Source organism: Phyllobates terribilis, unplaced genomic scaffold, assembly GCF_046119375.1.
Source record: "Phyllobates terribilis strain yellow unplaced genomic scaffold, ASM4611937v1 Scaffold_200__1_contigs__length_3551848, whole genome shotgun sequence".
NCBI classification, from domain to species: Eukaryota; Metazoa; Chordata; class Amphibia; order Anura; family Dendrobatidae; genus Phyllobates; species Phyllobates terribilis.
Genome location: NW_027362960.1, coordinates 196224 through 215251, shown reverse-complemented (window position 1 = coordinate 215251; position 19028 = coordinate 196224). Strand labels below are relative to the sequence as shown.

The window sequence follows — 19028 nt, the reverse complement described above, 5'->3', positions numbered from 1 at the left end:
AAGAAGGACGGCTCTCTCCGTCCCTGTATAGACTATAGAGGCCTTAACCAGATCACGGTGAAGAATAAATACCCCCTTCCGCTCATTCCGGAATTATTTGACCGTCTGAGGGGGGCTAGAATCTTCACCAAACTGGACCTCCGTGGGGCGTATAACCTGGTCCGTATCCGTCAGGGGGATGAATGGAAGACGGCATTCAACACCCGGGACGGCCACTATGAATATCTGGTAATGCCCTTTGGTCTCTGTAACGCTCCCGCCGTCTTTCAAGAGTTGGTCAATGACATCTTCCGGGACCTTCTCTACTCCTGCGTAGTGGTGTACCTGGACGACATCTTGGTCTTCTCTCCGGATCTCCAGACTCACCGGAGGGATGTTCGTCAGGTCCTGCTCAGGCTCAGGCAGAACCACCTCTACGCTAAATATGAGAAGTGCCTCTTTGAGCAGACCTCGCTTCCGTTTTTGGGCTACATAATTTCTCAGACCGGCCTACGAATGGATCCCGAGAAACTATCTGCCATCGAGAAGTGGCCTCGACCAGAGGGGTTGAAGGCTATTCTGCGGTTCCTGGGCTTCACCAACTACTACCGCCTCTTCATACCGCACTTCTCTTCCCGGACTGCCCCAATTTCCGCGCTCACCCGTAAGGGCACTAATCCCAGAGAATGGCCGCCCGAAGCAGAGGAAGCCTTTCTTTCCTTAAAACAGGCTTTCTCTTCCGCCCCGGTGCTGCATCGCCCGGACGGCAACAAGCAGTTCTTCCTGGAAGTTGACGCCTCCTCCTCTGGAGCCGGAGCGGTACTTACCCAAAAATCGTCTTCCGGGAGAATGGTAACTTGCGGCTTCTTCTCCAAACTCTTCTCCTCTTCTGAGCGCAACTATTCTATAGGAGACCGAGAGTTATTGGCCATTAAGCTGGCATTGGAGGAGTGGCGTTACCTGCTCGAGGGGGCTCTTCACCCGGTAATAATTTACACTGACCACAAGAACTTGGCTTACCTCCAGAGTGCCCAGAGACTTAACCCGCGCCAAGCCCGGTGGTCCTTGTTTTTTGCTCGCTTTGATTTTGTTCTTCATTTTCGTCCGGCTGACAAAAACATCAAAGTGGACGCCTTGTCCCGATCCTTTCTGGTGTCTGATCTCGAGGAGGAACCTAAACACATCATCGATCCCGCCAGAGTAATGCAGGTGGCTCCCGTGAGTTTAAATCGTCTCCCTCCCGGTAAGACGTTCGTAACGGTACCTGATCGGGAGAAGATCCTACACTGGGGTCACTCGTCTAAACTAGCTGGCCACGCCGGTCACAAAAAGACCCTCCAGCTTATTACCCGCACTACTGGTGGCCTACCCTGCACAAGGACGTAATAGACTTTGTTTCTGCCTGTGTGTCCTGCGTCCGCAACAAGGTTCCGAGACACCTGCCAGCCGGTCGCCTCCTTCCGCTTCCTGTACCTGCTGCCCCGTGGCAGCATATTGCTATGGACTTCATAACAGATCTCCCTGTCTCTGCCGGTTGTACAGTCATTTGGGTGGTCGCTGACCGCTTTTCCAAAATGGCTCATTTCATTCCCCTGCCAGGCCTCCCATCTGCACCCGAGCTGGCTAAAGACTTTATCCGCCACATCTTTCGTCTTCATGGCCTGCCCCTCCACATCGTGTCGGATCGTGGGGTTGAGTTCACCTCACACTTCTGGAGAGCCACATGTAAACTGCTAGACGTCACCCTGGACTTCTCCTCCGCTTACCATCCACAGTCCAATGGTCAAGTGGAGCGGATCAATCAGATCCTGACCAGTTACCTCCGGCACTTCGTTAATGCCCACCATTCAGACTGGGTGGATCTCCTGCCATGGGCCGAATTCTCTTACAACAATCACGAGAGCGAATCTTCCTCCAAATCCCCGTTTTTTGTAGTCTTCGGTCAGCATCCTCGGATCCCATTTCCCGTCTCCACCTCGGTGGATAATCCGGCTGCGGAATCTCTCGTTAGCGAATTTTCCTCCATTTGGGAGAGTACCCGATCCGCACTCCTTCAGTCGTCCGAGCGGATGAAAAAACACGCCGACAAAAAACGCCTGGATCCTCCACAATTCCGTCCTGGAGATAAAGTCTGGCTCTCGTCCAAGTATGTCCGGCTCAAGGTTCCTTCCTACAAGTTAGGGCCTCGGTTCATCGGCCCACTGGAGGTTATCAATCAGATCAACCCGGTGGCCTATAAATTGAAACTCCCGGCCAACTTGCGGATCCCTAACTCCTTCCATGTATCTCTCCTCAAACCCGTGGTATTTAACTCTTTTTCCAAGTCTACAGGTACGCCTCCTGCTCCGGTTTCCGCTGAAAACGAGTTTGAGGTAGAGAACATTCTGGCCACCAAAAGGGTAAGAGGAAAGACCTTTTTTCTAGTAGATTGGAAGGGGTTTGGTCCTGAGGAGAGAACGTGGGAGCCTCGGGAGAACATCCATGCCCCTCTCATCCTTGCTAAATTTCTGTCTGGCCTAAAAAAGGGGGGGCCTAAAGGGGGGGTACTGTAGCGTCGGCGTCCCTGCCCGGCGTCTTCCTCCCGCTCTGCTGGCAGCGCGCGCTCCTTCCCGGCCACAGTGCTTAGGGCGCGCGCTCCCCCTCTCTTAAAGGGGCCGTGCGCGTCGTCCTAAGGAGTCCCCGGCCAATGGCCGGAGGACTTCACCATATATAAGGCACCTCCTCCAAAATGGAGGTGCCCGAGCAATGTTGTAGCACAGTTCATCACTCTGCTTCAGCCCTCAGGTCCCGTTTCCAGTTTCCTGCCAGTTTCCTGTCTGATACCTGCCTGTCTCGTGTCTACCTGCTACTATTCCTGCGGTCCGAGAGTCTGCCTACCAGCCCTGCCAGTCTGTCTATGGATCCGTCTGCCCGCTCACCTGGGAGCGCACATCTGCTACCTGCCTGCTAGCCTACCTGGAGGCTCCGCTGTCACGTGCTGTGACCACCTGCCTGTCCAGAGACTCTTGCCCGCTCACCTGGGAGCGCTCATCTGTTACCTGTCTGCTAGCCTACCTGGAGGCTCCGCCGTCACGTGCTGTGACCACCTGCCTGTCCAGAGACTCTTGCCCGCTCACCTGGGAGCGCTCATCTGCTACCTGCCTGTTAGCCTACCTGGAGGCTCTGCCGTAACGTGCTATGACCACCTGCCTGTCCAGAGACTCTTGCTCGCTCACCTGGGAGCGTCCACCTGCTACCAGCCTGCTAGCCTACCTGGAGGCTCTGCCGTCATTTGCCGTGACCACCCGCCTGTCAAGAGACTGTCCCGGTCACTTGCTGTGATCCCCTGCCCATTTACCCAGAGACTGTCCCGGTCACTTGCCGTGACCACCTGCCCGTTTACCCACAGACTGTCCCGGTCACTTGCCGTGACCACCTGCCCGTTTACCCAGAGACTGTCCCGGTCACTTGCCGTGACCACCTGCCCGTTTACCCAGAGACTGTCCCTGTCTGTGACTACCTGCCCGTCTTCCCTGGGCGCCACCCGCTTCCTTACAAGGGCCGCCCCCTTGTATAGTAGCTCAGAGGTTCCGCCTCCCAGACCTGTTACATAATTGTTTGTACAGATGAACGAGGCACCTTCAGGTATCTTGAAATTGTACCCAAGGATGAGCCAGACAAGTGCAAGTCCACAATTCTCTTTCTGGTATCTTGGCTAATTTCTTTAGACTTGACCATGATTGTTATGTTCTGCTACCAGAGCTAAGGAAAGAGAGGAGATCTGTCCCTACGATAGAACTCAGCTTAATCCCTACGATGTAACAGGGGACCTGATCCTGCGATCAGACCTGCTAAAGTCCTAAGCTAGTCTGTACGGAGACCTATAGATGTGGGGAAGGAATCCCTACAAGTACTAAGGACTGGGAGGAAAATGGGACACCTCCTAACAGAAATAGTAGCAGACAGACGAACAAACAAAATATATAGAACATAGAGGTCCGTAGACCAAGCAAACTAACAGAGTTAGATACAGAGCACAGGCTAGCTAGAAAGTAGTTAAACAATGAAGTCCAGCAAAGCCAGAAGGGCGGAGCAGGATTAAATAGGCCAACAAGGTCATGTGACCAGCAAAGGAAAAAACCTAAGAGCAAGGTTCTAACAGTACCCCCCCTTCTAAGAGGATCCTCCGGATCCCCTAGGACCAGGCTTATCAGGAAATCTCCTGTGAAACGCTCTGATAAGTCTGGACGCGGAAACATCATCCGACCTCACCCAAGAGTTATCCTCGGGTCCGAAACCTTTCCAGGCCACAAGATACTGCAAACTACCTCTATACCGTCTAGAGTTAAGGATGCGAGAAATTTCATATTCCCCGTCCTCCACCACCGGGGGAACAGAGGCAGAGGCGTCACAATCCGATACAACAGCTTTTTTCAACAGAGAGACATGAAATACCGGATTAAGTCTCCAGGAGGTAGGAACCCCCAACCTAACAGCAGATTGGTTGACAACCTGAAGCATCTTAAAGGGCCCTACAAACTTGGGACCCAATTTCTTAGAAGGAATCCTCAACCGCAGATTCCTAGAGGACAACCAAACCATGTCACCAACAGCGAACATAACCACCTGTCGTTTCCTATCAAAGTAGTCTTTAGATTTTCTGTTGGCCTCCTGAAGATTACCACGCACATCCGTCCAAACTCTCTCCAAATCACCGGAAAAATTCTCCTCCTCAGGCACGGCAGATCCCAACTTGGAGAACTACCCAAACGACGGATGTCTCCCAGAACAACAAAAAAAAGGCGAACAACCAGCAGAAGAAGATGTATGATTGTTCAGAGCAAATTCAGCAAGTGGCAGAAACTCAGACCACCCCTCTTGATTGTCTGCCACAAAACAACGCAAGAACTGCTCAACATCCTGGTTTTTCCTTTCTGTCTGGCCATTAGATTCAGGATGATATCCTGACGAGAACGACAAATGAACTCCCAACCTGTCACAAAAGGCACGCCAAAAACGAGCCACGAACTGAGGACCTCTATCAGAAACAATGTCAGTAGGAACGCCATGAAGTCTGACAATTTCCTTGACAAAGGCCTTAGCGAGAGTTTTAGCGCAGCGCAGTTTGACGAAGGGAACCAAGTGACACATCTTGCTAAAACGGTCCATGACCACCCAGATGACAGTAAAACCCTCAGAGGGGGGAAGGTCAGTTATAAAGTCCATAGCCAAATGTGTCCAAGGAGCACTGGGAACCTCCAAAGGACAAAGCAACCCCGCAGCAGGAGTATGTGAGGACTTAGATCTAGCACATATAGTACATTGGCGCACCCACTTAATGACTTCCTTCTGCCATCCAGGCCACCAAAAACTGCGACCCACCAGTCTCTTGGTCTCAGAGATTCCGGGATGACCTGCCAACCGAGATTCGTGACACTCAACAAACAAATCTCTCCTAAAGGTCCCAGGCACAAACAACCTCCCATGAGGAGTGTTAGATGGGGCATTCTCCTGTGCTTTAAGAATCTCATCTTCCAAAACGGAGTCTAAAGCAGCTATCACAACACCTTCTTGTAAAATGTTCTCCTCTTTCTCAGCACCGACTATGGGAGAAAAACTGCGAGACAAGGCATCCGCCTTAACATTCTTAGTACCAGGGATGTAAGTAACGGAGAAATTAAACCGCGAGAAAAACAGTGCCCACCTAGCCTGACGGGCATTCAGGCGCTTGGCAGCATCAAGATATATCAGATTTTTATGATCCGTAAGAACCTGAACGGGAAATTCCGCACCTTCCAAGAAGTGGCGCCAGTGTTCAAATGCGAGTTTAATAGCCAATAATTCCCGATTACCAATATCGTAATTCAGTTCAGTCTCCGAAAATTTTTTTGAAAAAAAGGCATAGGGATGTAATCCATCCCCGTTATCCTGAGACAATACTGCGCCAACCCCCACAGAGGAAGCATCAACCTCAACCAAAAACGGCTTAGTCACATCAGGCTGCATAAGGATGGGAGCAGAGGTGAACCTCTCCTTGAGATACACAAAAGCTTCAATGGCCTCAGAAGACCACTGAACCGCATCAGCACCTTTCCTGGTGAGATCGGTCAGAGGTTTGACAATACTAGAAAAATTTTTTATGAATTTTCTGTAATAATTGGCGAAACCCAAAAACCTCTGTATCGATTTCAAACCAATAGGCCTAGGCCATTCCTGTACAGCTTGAACTTTAACCGGGTCCATCTCAAAACCTTCGCTGGAGATAATGTAGCCCAAAAAACTAATTCTCTGTACAGCGAACTCACATTTCTCCAGTTTAGCAAAAAGCGAATTGTCCATCAATAACTGTAATACCTCACGTACGCTCCGCCTCAGATCCTCCAGATCCGGCGAATAAATCAAAATGTCATCCAAATACACAACCACATTTTTGCCGATCAAAGGTCTAAGGATGTCATTAATAAGATTCTGAAAAAATGCAGGAGCATTAGTAAGACCAAAAGGCATAACCAGATTCTCAAAATGACCCACAGGAGTGTTAAAAGCAGTCTTTCATTCGTCACCCTCCTTCATGCGCAACAGATTGTATGCCCCCTTAAGGTCGATTTTAGAGAACCACTTGGCCCCCAATTAACTGGTTAAACAGATCAGGAATCAATGGCAGTGGGTAAGGATTGCGTACAGTAATTTTGTTAATCTCACGAAAATCCAGACAAGGACGTAAACCGCCGTCCTTTTTTTTTACAAAAAAAAATCCAACCGCCACAGGAGACTTAGAGGGCCTAATGTGACCGGCGGCCAAGCTTGTCTGTATGTATTCCTCCAAAGCCTTTCTCTCAGGAATAGTAAGGTTAAATAAACGACTTTTAGGAAGAGTCGCTCCAGGGACAAATTCAATAGAACAATCATAGTCTCTATGGGGAGGCAAAACCTGCGATTCCTTCTCAGAAAAAACTCTCCAAAAATCCTGAATAGAAACAGGCAATTCTCCCCTATCCAAAGCTGCAATACGCCCGTTACAACACTTGTCATAACATTTATGGCTCCAGGATTTAATTTCACTGGTAGACCAATCCAGTACAGGATTGTGAAATTTTAACCAGGGCAATCCCAATATTACTGGAGAAGGCAAGTTATTCAACACTACCAAATCCAATTTCTCATGGTGAACACCATTAATAGTGAGAGGAAATTCACAGACCTTGAGAGTAATATTCTTCAAAGGGGAACCATCCACAGAAACCACAGCAATGGGGGATGATAAAGGTTCGGGTTTTAAATTGAGTCTTTCCAAGAATCCCCCATCAATAACATTCAGAGTAGACCCACAATCAACAAACACCCGAAATTCCATTAATTTTTCCTGAGCAATCGTGGAAGCAGCTAAAAATACACCCTTGGAATTTAAACAGGCAATACGGGCATGACTGACCATTTTTTTTTCTTTCTTGATACGAAGCTCACAGTCTTTAATTAAATGACCAGATTTTCCGCAATAGAAACACAAGCCTTCAGAAAATCTGCGATCTTTTTCTTGAGAGAGAGGTGCCATCGCTCCAATCTCCATCGATTCACCACTGTTAGTACACACATTCTCATAACCAGAAACTGACATAGCAGAGGATTTGCTCTCATTAACCCTTGCACGCAGTCTCCTATCCACCCGTATAGATAATTGCATAGCCTGTTGCAAATCTTCAGGTGTAGGATAAGCAATTAGCAGGTCTTTAACCCTTTCACTGAGCCCAGCAAGAAATAGACTTTTCAGAGCAGAATCGTTCCACCCTGTTTGAGTAGACCATCGACGGAAATGAGTACAATATTTTTCCACATTACCTGATCCCTGTTTCAAACGTCTCAACTCAGTCTCAGCTGATGCGACACGGTCAGGATCATCATATAATAGTCCCAAGGCAGAAAAAAAACTATCCACTGAACTGAAGCATGTATCACTAGGTTGCAAAGAAAAGGCCCACTCCTGAGGCTCTTTGCGCAAAAGTGACATTATAAACCCTATGCGCTGGGAATCATCCCCAGAGGACTTGGGTCTCAAACGAAAATACAATAAGCAAGCATTTTTAAATGAAAAAAATTCTCGGTGTTCACCAAAAAATAAATCCGGCAAACGTACCTTAGGCTCCAAGAAATGTGCTCCAGGACAGTTACTCACATGTTGACGGAGCTCAGTCACCTCCAAAGAGAGTCCCTGCAGGTGTTTAGCCAAATCCAGAACCGACACCATGATGGAACAGAAAAAATCTTTCCTTAGAGCATTTGCTGGGCTGGACTTACTGTTGTGTTCTGCTACCAGAGCTAAGGAAAGAGAGGAGATCTGTCCCTACAATAGAACTCAGCTTAATCCCTACGATGTAACAGGGGACCTGATCCTGCGATCAGACCTGCTAAAGTCCTAAGTTAGTCTGTACGGAGACCTATAGATGTGGGGAAGGAATCCCTACAAGTACTAAGGACTGGGAGAAAAATGGGACACCTCCTAACAGAAATAGTAGCAGACAGACGAACAAACAAAATATATAGAACATAGAGGTCCATAGACCAAGCAAACTAACAGAGTTAGATACAGAGCACAGGCTAGCTAGAAAGTAGTTAAACAATGAAGTCCAGCAAAGCCAGAAGGGCGGAGCAGGATTAAATAGGCCAACAAGGTCATGTGACCAGCAAAGGAAAAAACCTAAGAGCAAGGTTCTAACAATGATACTGCACAAATAAGCAGTGTGTTTCAGGTGTGCATTAAAATACATCCACAGGTGTGTCTCAGAAGCTTTCAAACACATGACATCATCATATAGGCAGTCCAGAATTGTTTAAAGGCATAGTAATCTTAGTGTATGTAAACTTTTGACTTTGCAGTAAGTAATAAAAATGCCTTAAAACATTCTCTCTCTCTCATTATTCTGGCATTTGGCAAATATTAAAAAATATGGTAATCCTAATTGACTTAAAACGGGAAAGGTTTATTCTAATTTCATGTCAGATATTGAGATAAACATGTATTTTTATACAGTGTATGTAAACTTCTGGTCTCAACTGTATATATTTACTTAAGTATAAGAAATGCCTAGTGGCATAAAGTAACCACACCGATCAAAGGGAAAAAATATGCGTTTCGCACCGAGCTTTGTCAATGGGTGATGGTGGACTGAACCACCAGGCTATTTACACATGTAGAAGCCAATCAAAACAGTTGTAACACAGGTGGATTGCTGCACATACAAAATGAATGGGACATCATCGAAGAAGCAGTAGTGGCTTCAGACGCTATCCTCAGATGGCCCACCCACTGAAAACAAGGTGCAGGAGACACCTGTATTCCCATAGGAGTCACCATACTGGTAAGCACAAGATAGATGTGATAGCCATGTGGTCAGTAATGTGACCAACACATGGCTAGAAGAGATCATCCCACCGCTAACATGCAAGACTAATGATGCCGTGGTCATGTGACCAGTAACTCGACCAACACATGAGCGGAAGCAGTTATCTCACCGCTGATGCACCAATACTGAAAGTGTTGATGTATTCGCCTCTTAAAAGAAATCACATGATAATGAGTAATGTGGGGGCAGAATGGGAAGTGATGTACAATCACATCATTATAATCATGGTCATGTGGCTGGGCGGAAACGATTATATGAATGGCAGTCACATGATCGGCACGTCACAATACAGATGGACAATGACACAAAACACAGTGTGAAAGGAACCCAGGAGTTTTTTACTGTAAGAAATGGAATATTCTGCAACGGCCGCGTCAGTCACCAGAACTCAACCCCATCGATCTGCATTTCACAGACTGATCACAAAACTTAAGGGAGAAAGACCCACAAACAAGCAACAACTGAAGTCACTGCAATAAAGGCGGCAAAGCCTCACAAAGGAGGAAACCCAGCGCATAGCTCCCAACCGTCCCGCATATTGTGGGACCGTCCTAATTTTAAGACTCTGTCATGCAGTCGTCCCAGCCAGGACCTTACTTCTTCCACGCAGTGAGAAGCAGACAATATCCCGACACGCACCCCCCCCCCATGTATCAGACTACACCCCTTCCATCTCCTCTTCAACCGGTGGTTCAGAGAGTGAGAGAGTGAGCACACCGCATATCCTGATTCCGGCATTCTCCTGGACTAGTCTAAGGCAATAATTTCAGCAGCAAAACTGCAATCATCTTCAGTAGCTCCATTGTGTCTGATTTCTCAGTCTCTGTGTGCCTGCAGCAACCCCACTGCATTGAAGAAGCAGGCATACACAGGGACTCCGAGAGCAGCCACAAAACGGAGCACACAGGCTGTGGCTGCTGCTGGGGGGGACCCTGAGGAGCAGACACGATGGATTGTCTCCTCTTTTGCAGGCAGCATTTTAGTACATACTAGTTCAGTTCCTGTTATCATTACCTTACCATGGGCGTGGAGAAGAGTGAATATTCAACCGTTGCTAAAAGTGTGCGCTAATAAGGAGAATGAATATTCACTCCTCTGCACGCCCATAGTCCCGGCATGGAGAAGAGTGAATATCCCCGCAGCTCACACCAGCGTCTTAGGGCACATGGCAGTGATGTCATGCGCTGCTCAGATGCTGATGTGAGCTGCTGCTGGCAGAACAGGACGCAGCGCTAGAACAGAGGGAAGGAATCTTGAGTATGAGTGTTTATTTTTTTTATGTGTGCAGTGACGGGGGAGACATGTATACCAGGATTGGGGATGAGGGGACCATGCATACCATGTGTAAACATGAAAAAAACTCTAAAAAAATAATTTTTATTCTGATTCCTTTTAAAACACACCAAAAAACCCCTGTGATATGCAAGTAAGAAGTCGACCCCCTTTGCGGGTCATCGTGGAACGCAAACGTCATTTCCGGTCTAGAAAGTGATGCGTCCTGCTCGTTGACGACGCAACCTCTAGCGTCCTGGGTACTGGGCATGCGCAGTCTCAATCTGCAGACAGGAGACAATACAGGATGGGGAGGATGGTATCAGAAGTAGGTGTACGAGATTTACGGGGCTATGATTGAGCACGATATTTAAATACAGCCGTGGCACATACTAGCATAGCCTGCCATATCCTTCATTGAGCGACATCTTCACTCATGATTTTCTGGAGTTCTGTACATTTGGCCTCCTGATGAACCTACAGGAAGGGGAAACGCGTTGGGGTGATTTCCGGAATATGAGATAAGTTTGCAATAATGCTGCATTCTCTATTTATCTATTAGCATAGTATGAAAAATGTATTAGAATAGGCAGTCACTCATTACCTGTTTATAACTCACATTATCAGGGTCTAGCAGGGAAAGTGAGGGACAGCCGCCGTTGAATGGGGGCGCCAGATTCGTATACTAGGGTGCCAACCTCCATGACAGGCAGTATCAGTTGAGGCTTTCTAAGATAGGGCAGTTTTAAGTCTATATTGTATATGAATGTTTATCATGTTTAAGACTTCACTGACCCATGTGTGATTATCTATTTCCATTTTTGACTCAATGCTAAGTAGTCCCTAAGGGATTTTTGGACGGATCTTGATATAATCATGAACCTTCTTACCTGCATATCACAGGGAGTTTTGGTGTGTTTTAAAAGGAATCAGAATAAAAATTATTTTTTAGAGGTTTTTTCATGTTTACACATATTCTAGTTACCTCTATTTCAATAGAGTTTTTTGTACGTTTAGACCATGCATACCAGGATTGGGGATGGGGGGGCCATGCATACCAGGATTGGGGATGAGGGGGCCATGCATATCAGGATTGGAAATGAGGGGGCCATGCATACCAGAATTGGAAATGAGGGGGCTATGCATACCAGGATTGGAAATGAGCGGGCCATGCATACCAGGATTGGAAATGAGGGGGCCATGAATACCAGGATTGGGGATGAGATGGCCATGCATACCAGGATTTGGGATGAGGGGGCCATGCATACCAGGATGGGGATGAGGGGTCCATGCATACCAGGATTGGGATGAGGGGACCATGCATACCAGGATTGGGGATGAGGAGGCCATGCATACCAGGATTGAGGATGAGGGGGCCATGCATACCAGGATTGAGGATGAGGGGGCCATGCATACCAGGATTGGGGTTGAGGGGGTCATGCTTACCAGGATTGAGAATGAGGGGGCCATGCATACCAGGATTGGGGATGAGGGGGCCATGCATACCAGGATTGGGACATGTGAACATGGCCTTACAGACACAAATAAGCAAGATGTATAATAGTGAAGCTACATAAAGATGAGAAAGTTCTGGCGGCTCAGACTGTGAATTAAGGAACAAAACATAATCCTCAGATCCCAACTAGAGATGAGCAGGACGCACAGATGATGTTGTGTTGCCCTGGTGATCAAAAACCGCCAGGGACACCGGAATATTAGAAATTCACGGCCTCCTGTCCAGTCGCCAGATACCGCTGATCTGGAAGCTGGACCAGAGACCCGTGAATGCATCCGCTCATCTCTAGTCCCAATGGTCCCACATACAGTGGACAGTCCTGGATTTGGGTCTGCACCCTGCGTCTGCTGAATGGCCCTCATTAGTAGCGCCCCTCTGACAACACCTCCTGCCAGAGGAGAAAGACATGGTAAATGGGCGTGGATTGGGGTGTGGCCAGGGGCATGGCCAAAGTTCCGTACACCTCGTACACGCGCGGCTCCGCTCCGCACGCCTCGTACACGCGCGGCTCCGCTCCGCACGCCTCGTACACGCGCGGCTCCGCTCCGCACGCCTCGTACACGCGCGGCTCCGCTCCGTACGCCTCGTACACGAGCGGCTCCGCTCCGTACGCCTCGTACACGAGCGGCTCCGCTCCGTACGCCTCGTACACGAGCGGCTCCGCTCCGTACGCCTCGTACACGCGCGGCTCCGCTCCGTACGCCTCGTACACGCGCGGCTCCGCTCCGTACGCCTCGTACACGCGCGGCTCCGCTCCGTACACCTCGTACACGCGCGGCTCCGCTCCGTACACCTCGTACACCCGCGGCTCCGCTCCGTACACCTCGTACACCCACGGCTCCGCTCCGTACACCTCGTACACCCACGGCTCCGCTCCGTACACCTCGTACACGCGCGACTCCGCTCCGTACGCCTCGTACACGCGCGGCTCCGCTCCGTACGCCTCGTACACGCGCGGCTCCGCACGCCTCGTACACGCGCGGCTCCGCTCCGCACGCCTCGTACACGTGCGGCTCCGCACGCCTCGTACACGCGCGGCTCCGCTCCGCACGCCTCGTACACGCGCGGCTCCGCTCCGCACGCCTCGTACACGCGCGGCTCCGCTCCGCACGCCTCGTACACGCGCGGCTCCGCTCCGTACGCCTCGTACACGAGCGGCTCCGCTCCGTACACGAGCGGCTCCGCTCCGTACGCCTCGTACACGAGCGGCTCCGCTCCGTACGCCTCGTACACGAGCGGCTCCGCTCCGTACGCCTCGTACACGAGCGGCTCCGCTCCGTACGCCTCGTACACGAGCGGCTCCGCTCCGTACGCTTCGTACACGCGCGGCTCCGCTCCGTACGCCTCGTACACGCGCGGCTCCGCTCCGTACGCCTCGTACACGCGCGGCTCCGCTCCGTACACCTCGTACACGCGCGGCTCCGCTCCGTACACCTCGTACACCCGCGGCTCCGCTCCGTACACCTCGTACACGCGCGGCTCTGCTCCGTACACCTCGTACACGCGCGGCTCTGCTCCGTACACCTCGTACACAAGCGGCTCTGCTCCGTACGCCTCGTACACACGCGGCTCTGCTCCGTACACACACGGCTCTGCTCCGTACACCTCGTACACACGCGGCTCTGCTCTGTACACCTCGTACACACGCGGCTCCGTTCCGTACACCTCGTACACGCGCGGCTCCGCTCCGTACACCTGGTACACGCGCGGCTCCGCTCCGTACACCTGGTACACGCGCGGCTCCGCTCCGTACGCCTCGTACACACACGGTTCTGCTCCGTACACCTCGTACACGCGCGGCTCTGCTCCGTACACCTCGTACACACGTGGCTCCGCTCCGTACAACTCGTACACATGCGGCTCCGCTCCGTACACCTCGTACACAAGCCGCTCTGCTCCGTACACCTCATACACACGCGGCTCTGCTCCGTACGCCTCGTACACAGGCGGCTCTGCTCCATACACCTCGTACACACACGGCTCCGCTCCGTACACCTCGTACACACGCGGCTCTGCTCCGTACACCTCGTACACACGCGGCTCTGCTCCGTACACCTCGTACACACGCGGCTCTGCTCCGTACACCTCGTACACATGCGGCTCTGCTCCGTACACCTCGTACACACGCGGCTCTGCTCCGTACACCTCGTACACACGGCTCCGCTCCGTACACCTCGTACACGCGCGGCTCTGCTCCGTACACCTCGTACACATGCGGCTCTGCTCCGTACACCTCGTACACACGCGGCTCTGCTCCGTACACCTCGTACACGCGCGGCTCCGCTCCGTACACCTCGTACACACGCTGCTCCGCTCCGTACGCCTCGTACACACGCGGCTCTGCTCCGTACACCTCGTACACGCGGCTCCGCTCCGTACACCTCGTACACACGGCTCTGCTCCGTACACCTTGTACACACGCGGCTCTGCTCCGTACACCTCGTACACACGCGGCTCTGCTACATCCACACTGTAAACCCCTCCTGACCCCACACATAAACTTCAGCTCATCCAGCACCATGACAACCAGCACAGCAGAGTCCTGCATCCACTGAGGCCCCTGATCATGTGACCCCTGACTCCTCCCCTCCTGTGACCTCATCACAGGTCCTGTGCGCACAGAGCAGCCATATATGTGGTGGCGGCTCTGCAGGTGGAGGTATGTGGAGACCCCATTACTGGGCGCAGGGGGCATTAACCCCCTCAGCACCGTGACTCTTTTGGGGTCTTGTGTTGCCCCTTTATAAGAATCATAAGGTTTTTGTTCTGTTTCCTGTAATAGATACATACGACCCAACTATGGAGACAGGAAGGGAGGAAACGTATTGTTCTCATAGTACAGGACCCCTTTACTGACCCCCATAGTGTAATGCCCCTTATGCAGGATGTCTGATGCCCCCCCACAGTGTAATGCCCCCATTATACCCCTTATACAGGATGTATGATGCCCCCCACACAGTATAATGCCCCTTAAGCAGGATGTATGATGCCCCCACAGTGTAATGCCCCCATTATACCCCTTATGCAGGATGTATGATGCCCCCACACAGTGTAATGCCCCCATTATGCCCCCTATGCAGGATGTATGATGCCCCCACACAGTGTAATGCCCCCATTATGCTCCTTATACAGTATGTATGATGCCCCCACACAGTCTAATGCCCCCATTATGCTCCTTATACAGTATGTATGATGCCCCCACACAGTATAATGCCCCCATTATGCCCCTTATGCAGTATGTATGATGCCCCCACACAGTGTAATGCCCCCATTATGCCTCTTATGCAGTATGTATGATGCCCCCACTCAGTGTAATGCCCCCATTATACCCCTTATGCAGGATGTATGATGCCCCCACGCAGTGTAATGCCCCCATTATGCCTCTTATGCAGGATGTATGATTCCACACAGTGTAATGCCCCCATTATGCCCCTTATGCTGTATGTATGATGCCCCCATTATGCCCCTATACGGTATGTATGATGCCCCCATTATGCCCCTATACAGTATGTATGATGCCCCCACACACTGTAATGCCCCCATTATGCCCCTTATGCAGGATGTATGATGCCCCCACACAGTGTAATGCCCCCATTATGCCCCTTATGCAGGATGTATGATGCCCCCACGCAGTGTAATGCCCCCATTATGCAGTATGTATGATGCCCCCACAGTGTAATGCCCGCATTATACCCCTTATGCAGGATGTGTAATTCCCCCATTATGCCCCTTTTTTAGTATGTATGATGCCCCCACACAGTGTAATGCCCCCATTATGCCCCTTATGCAGTATGTATGATGCCCCCACACAGTGTAATGCCCCCATTATGCCCCTTATGCATTATAGTAGATGAAAATCATAGGAACAATAGTAGGGAGAGCAATATTTATCATATATCAATCACAATAATATAATAATAGACTCCTACCATATATTAGGACTAAATATCATGGCCAATCGCTATAAACATAACAAACAAAAAACTGAAGAAAGACGATCTAGAGGCCGTATTGTAAAACTACAATATTCTTTATTAGTATCTGTAAAGATGTGCGGTTGTGGATTTTAATAATCACCTAGACAGGTTATCGATGCAATTATTATTTATTATTAGAGCGCCATTTATTCCATGGCGCTTTACATGTGAAAAAGGGGTATAATACAAGAACAATTACAATAACAATAATCTTGAACACAATGTGACAGCGACTGGTACAGGAGGAGCGAGGACCCTGCCCGCGAGGGCTCACAATCTACGAGGGATGGGTGAGGATACAGTAGGTGAGGGTAGAGCTGGTCGTGCAGCGGTATGGTGGAGCGGTGGTTACTGCAAGTTGTAGGCTTGTCTGAAGAGGTGGGTCTTCAGGTTCCTTTTGAAGGTTTCCACGGTAGGCGAGAGTCTGATACGTTGGGGTAGAGAGTTCCAGAGTAGGGAGGAAGCACGGGAGAAATCTTGTATACGGTTGTGGGAGGAGGAGATAAGAGGGGAGTAGAGCAGGAGATCTTGTGAGGATTGGAGGTTGCGTGCAGGTATGTAACGGGAGACTAGGTCGGAGATATATGGAGGAGACAGGTTGTGAATGGCTTTGTATGTCATGGTTAGGGTTTTGAACTGGAGTCTCTGAGCAATGGGGAGCCAGTGAAGAGATTGACAGAGAGGAGAGGCCGGGGAATAGCGAGGGGACAGGTTGATTAGTCGAGCAGCAGAGTTTAGGATAGATTGGAGGGGTGCGAGAGTGTTAGAGGGGAGGCCACAGAGCAGGAGGTTGCAGTAGTCAAGGCGGGAGATGATGAGGGCGTGCACTAGTGTTTTTGCAGATTCATGGTTTAGGAATGTGCGGATCCGGGAGATATTTTTGAGTTGGAGTCGGCAGGAAGCGGAAAGGGCTTGGATATGTGGTTTGAAGGAGAGTTCCGAGTCCAGGGTTACCCCAAGGCAGCGAGCTTGAGGGTCTGGGGAGAGTGGGCAGCCAATGACGTTGATAGATAGGTCAGTTGGGAGGGTTGAATGAGATGGTGGAAAGATGATGAATTCTGTTTTGTCCATGTTAAGTTTTAGAAATCTGGCAGAGAAGAAGGATGAAATAGCGGACAGACATTGTGGGATTTTGGTTAGTAAGGAGGTGATATCGGGTCCAGAGAGGTAGATCTGTGTGTCATCAGCATAGAGGTGATAATGAAAGCCATGAGACTCTATGAGCTGTCCCAGGCCTAAGGTGTAGATGGAGAAGAGCAGGGGTCCTAGAACTGAACCTTGGGGGACACCGACAGATAGGGGGCGAGATGAGGAGGTGGTGTGTGAGTGGGAGACACTGAATGTCCGGTCTGTTAGGTATGAGGAGATCCAGGATAGGGCCAAGTCTGTGATGCCGAGAGATGAGAGAGTCTGGAGTAAGAGGGAATGGTCCACTGTGTCAAAGGCAGATGACAGGTCTAGGAGGAGGAGGACAGAGTAGTATCGCTTAGATTTGGCGGTTAGTAGGTCGTTTGTGACTTTAGTCAGTGCAGTTTCAGTAGAATGGTGCGGTCGGAAACCAGATTGTAGGCGGTCAAAGAGGGAGCAGGAGGAGAGGTGGGAGGACAGTTCAGAATGGACGTGTTGTTCCAGTAGTTTTGAGGCATAGGGGAGAAGTGATATGGGGCGATAGCTAGACACGGAGGATGGGTCAAGGGATGGCTTTTTGAGGATGGGTGTGATTGAGGCATGTTTGAAGCATGAGGGGAAGACACCAGTTGTTGGTGACAGGTTGAAGAGGTGGGCTAGGGCTGGGATGAAGCTAGTGGTAAGGTTTGAGATGAGGTGGGACTGGATTGGGCCAAGTTTACAGGTGGTGAGATGTGATTTGGAGAGTAAGGAGGAAAGTTGATCTTCAGAAATGGTGGAGAATGTGGTTTTGGAGGAGGAGGGTTGAGTAGGTGTGTCGGGGGGGGGCTGTGGGGGCTTTAGGCAAAAACTTTGTCTGATGGTGTCAATCTTCTGCTTGAAGAATGAGGCAAAGTCTTCGGCTGAAATAAGAGGAGAGGGAGGAGGTACTGAGGGACGGAGGAGAGAATTGAAGGTGTTGAATAGTTGCTTAGGGTTGTGAGACAGGGAGGATATGAGAGATGCAAAGTATGTTTGTTTTGCTGCTGTGAGTGTGGACTTGAAGGTAGTGAGGGACTGTTTGAATGCGATGAAGTGCTCATGGCAGTGGGACCTTTTCCATCTACGTTCAGCAACCCTGGAGGCCCGTCGCAGTTCTTTAGTTAGGCTGGTGTGCCAGGGTTGTCTGTTGATTGTGCGAGCCTTGGTATGTGTGAGGGGGGCGACCGAATCGAGAGCTGCAGCTGTTGTGGTGTTGTATAAAGTGGCAGCAGCATCTGCATCATGTAAGGAACTAATGTCTGTAAGAGGGAGGAGGGATTCAGAGAGAGAGTGTAGGTCAAGGTGTTTGAGATTTCTACGAGGGTATGCAAGTTTGTGGAGTGGGGATTGTTGCCCCGGGGAGGAGAGAGAAGAGAATGTGAGTAGGTTGTGGTCAGAGAGAGGGAGAGGTGAGTTAGAGAGGTTAGATAGGGATCAGAGGCGGGTGAAGATGAGGACCAGTGTTTGGCCATCTTTGTGGGTGGGTGTGGTAGACCATTGAGTAAGACCAAAGGAGGAAGTGAGGGATAGAAGCTTAGAGGCAGCTGAGAGGGAAGTGTCAATGGGGATGTTAAAGTCGCCCATGAGGATAGTGGGGATGTCAACGGAGAGGAAATTAAGTAGCCAGGTGGTGAAGTGGTCAAAGAAAGTGGTGGTTGATCCTGGGGGGCGGTACATGACAGCCAGTTGGAGGTTGGATGGGGAGTAGATGCGTACGCAGTGCACTTCAAAAGAGGGGAGAGTAATTGCGGGCGGCAG

At 50.3% G+C, this 19028-nt stretch overlaps 1 pseudogene; it reads left to right on the top strand.

Moving 5' to 3' along the window:
* LOC141213598 (uncharacterized) overlaps positions 1-19028 on the top strand; it is a 54132-nt pseudogene that overhangs the window by 20349 nt on the left and 14755 nt on the right.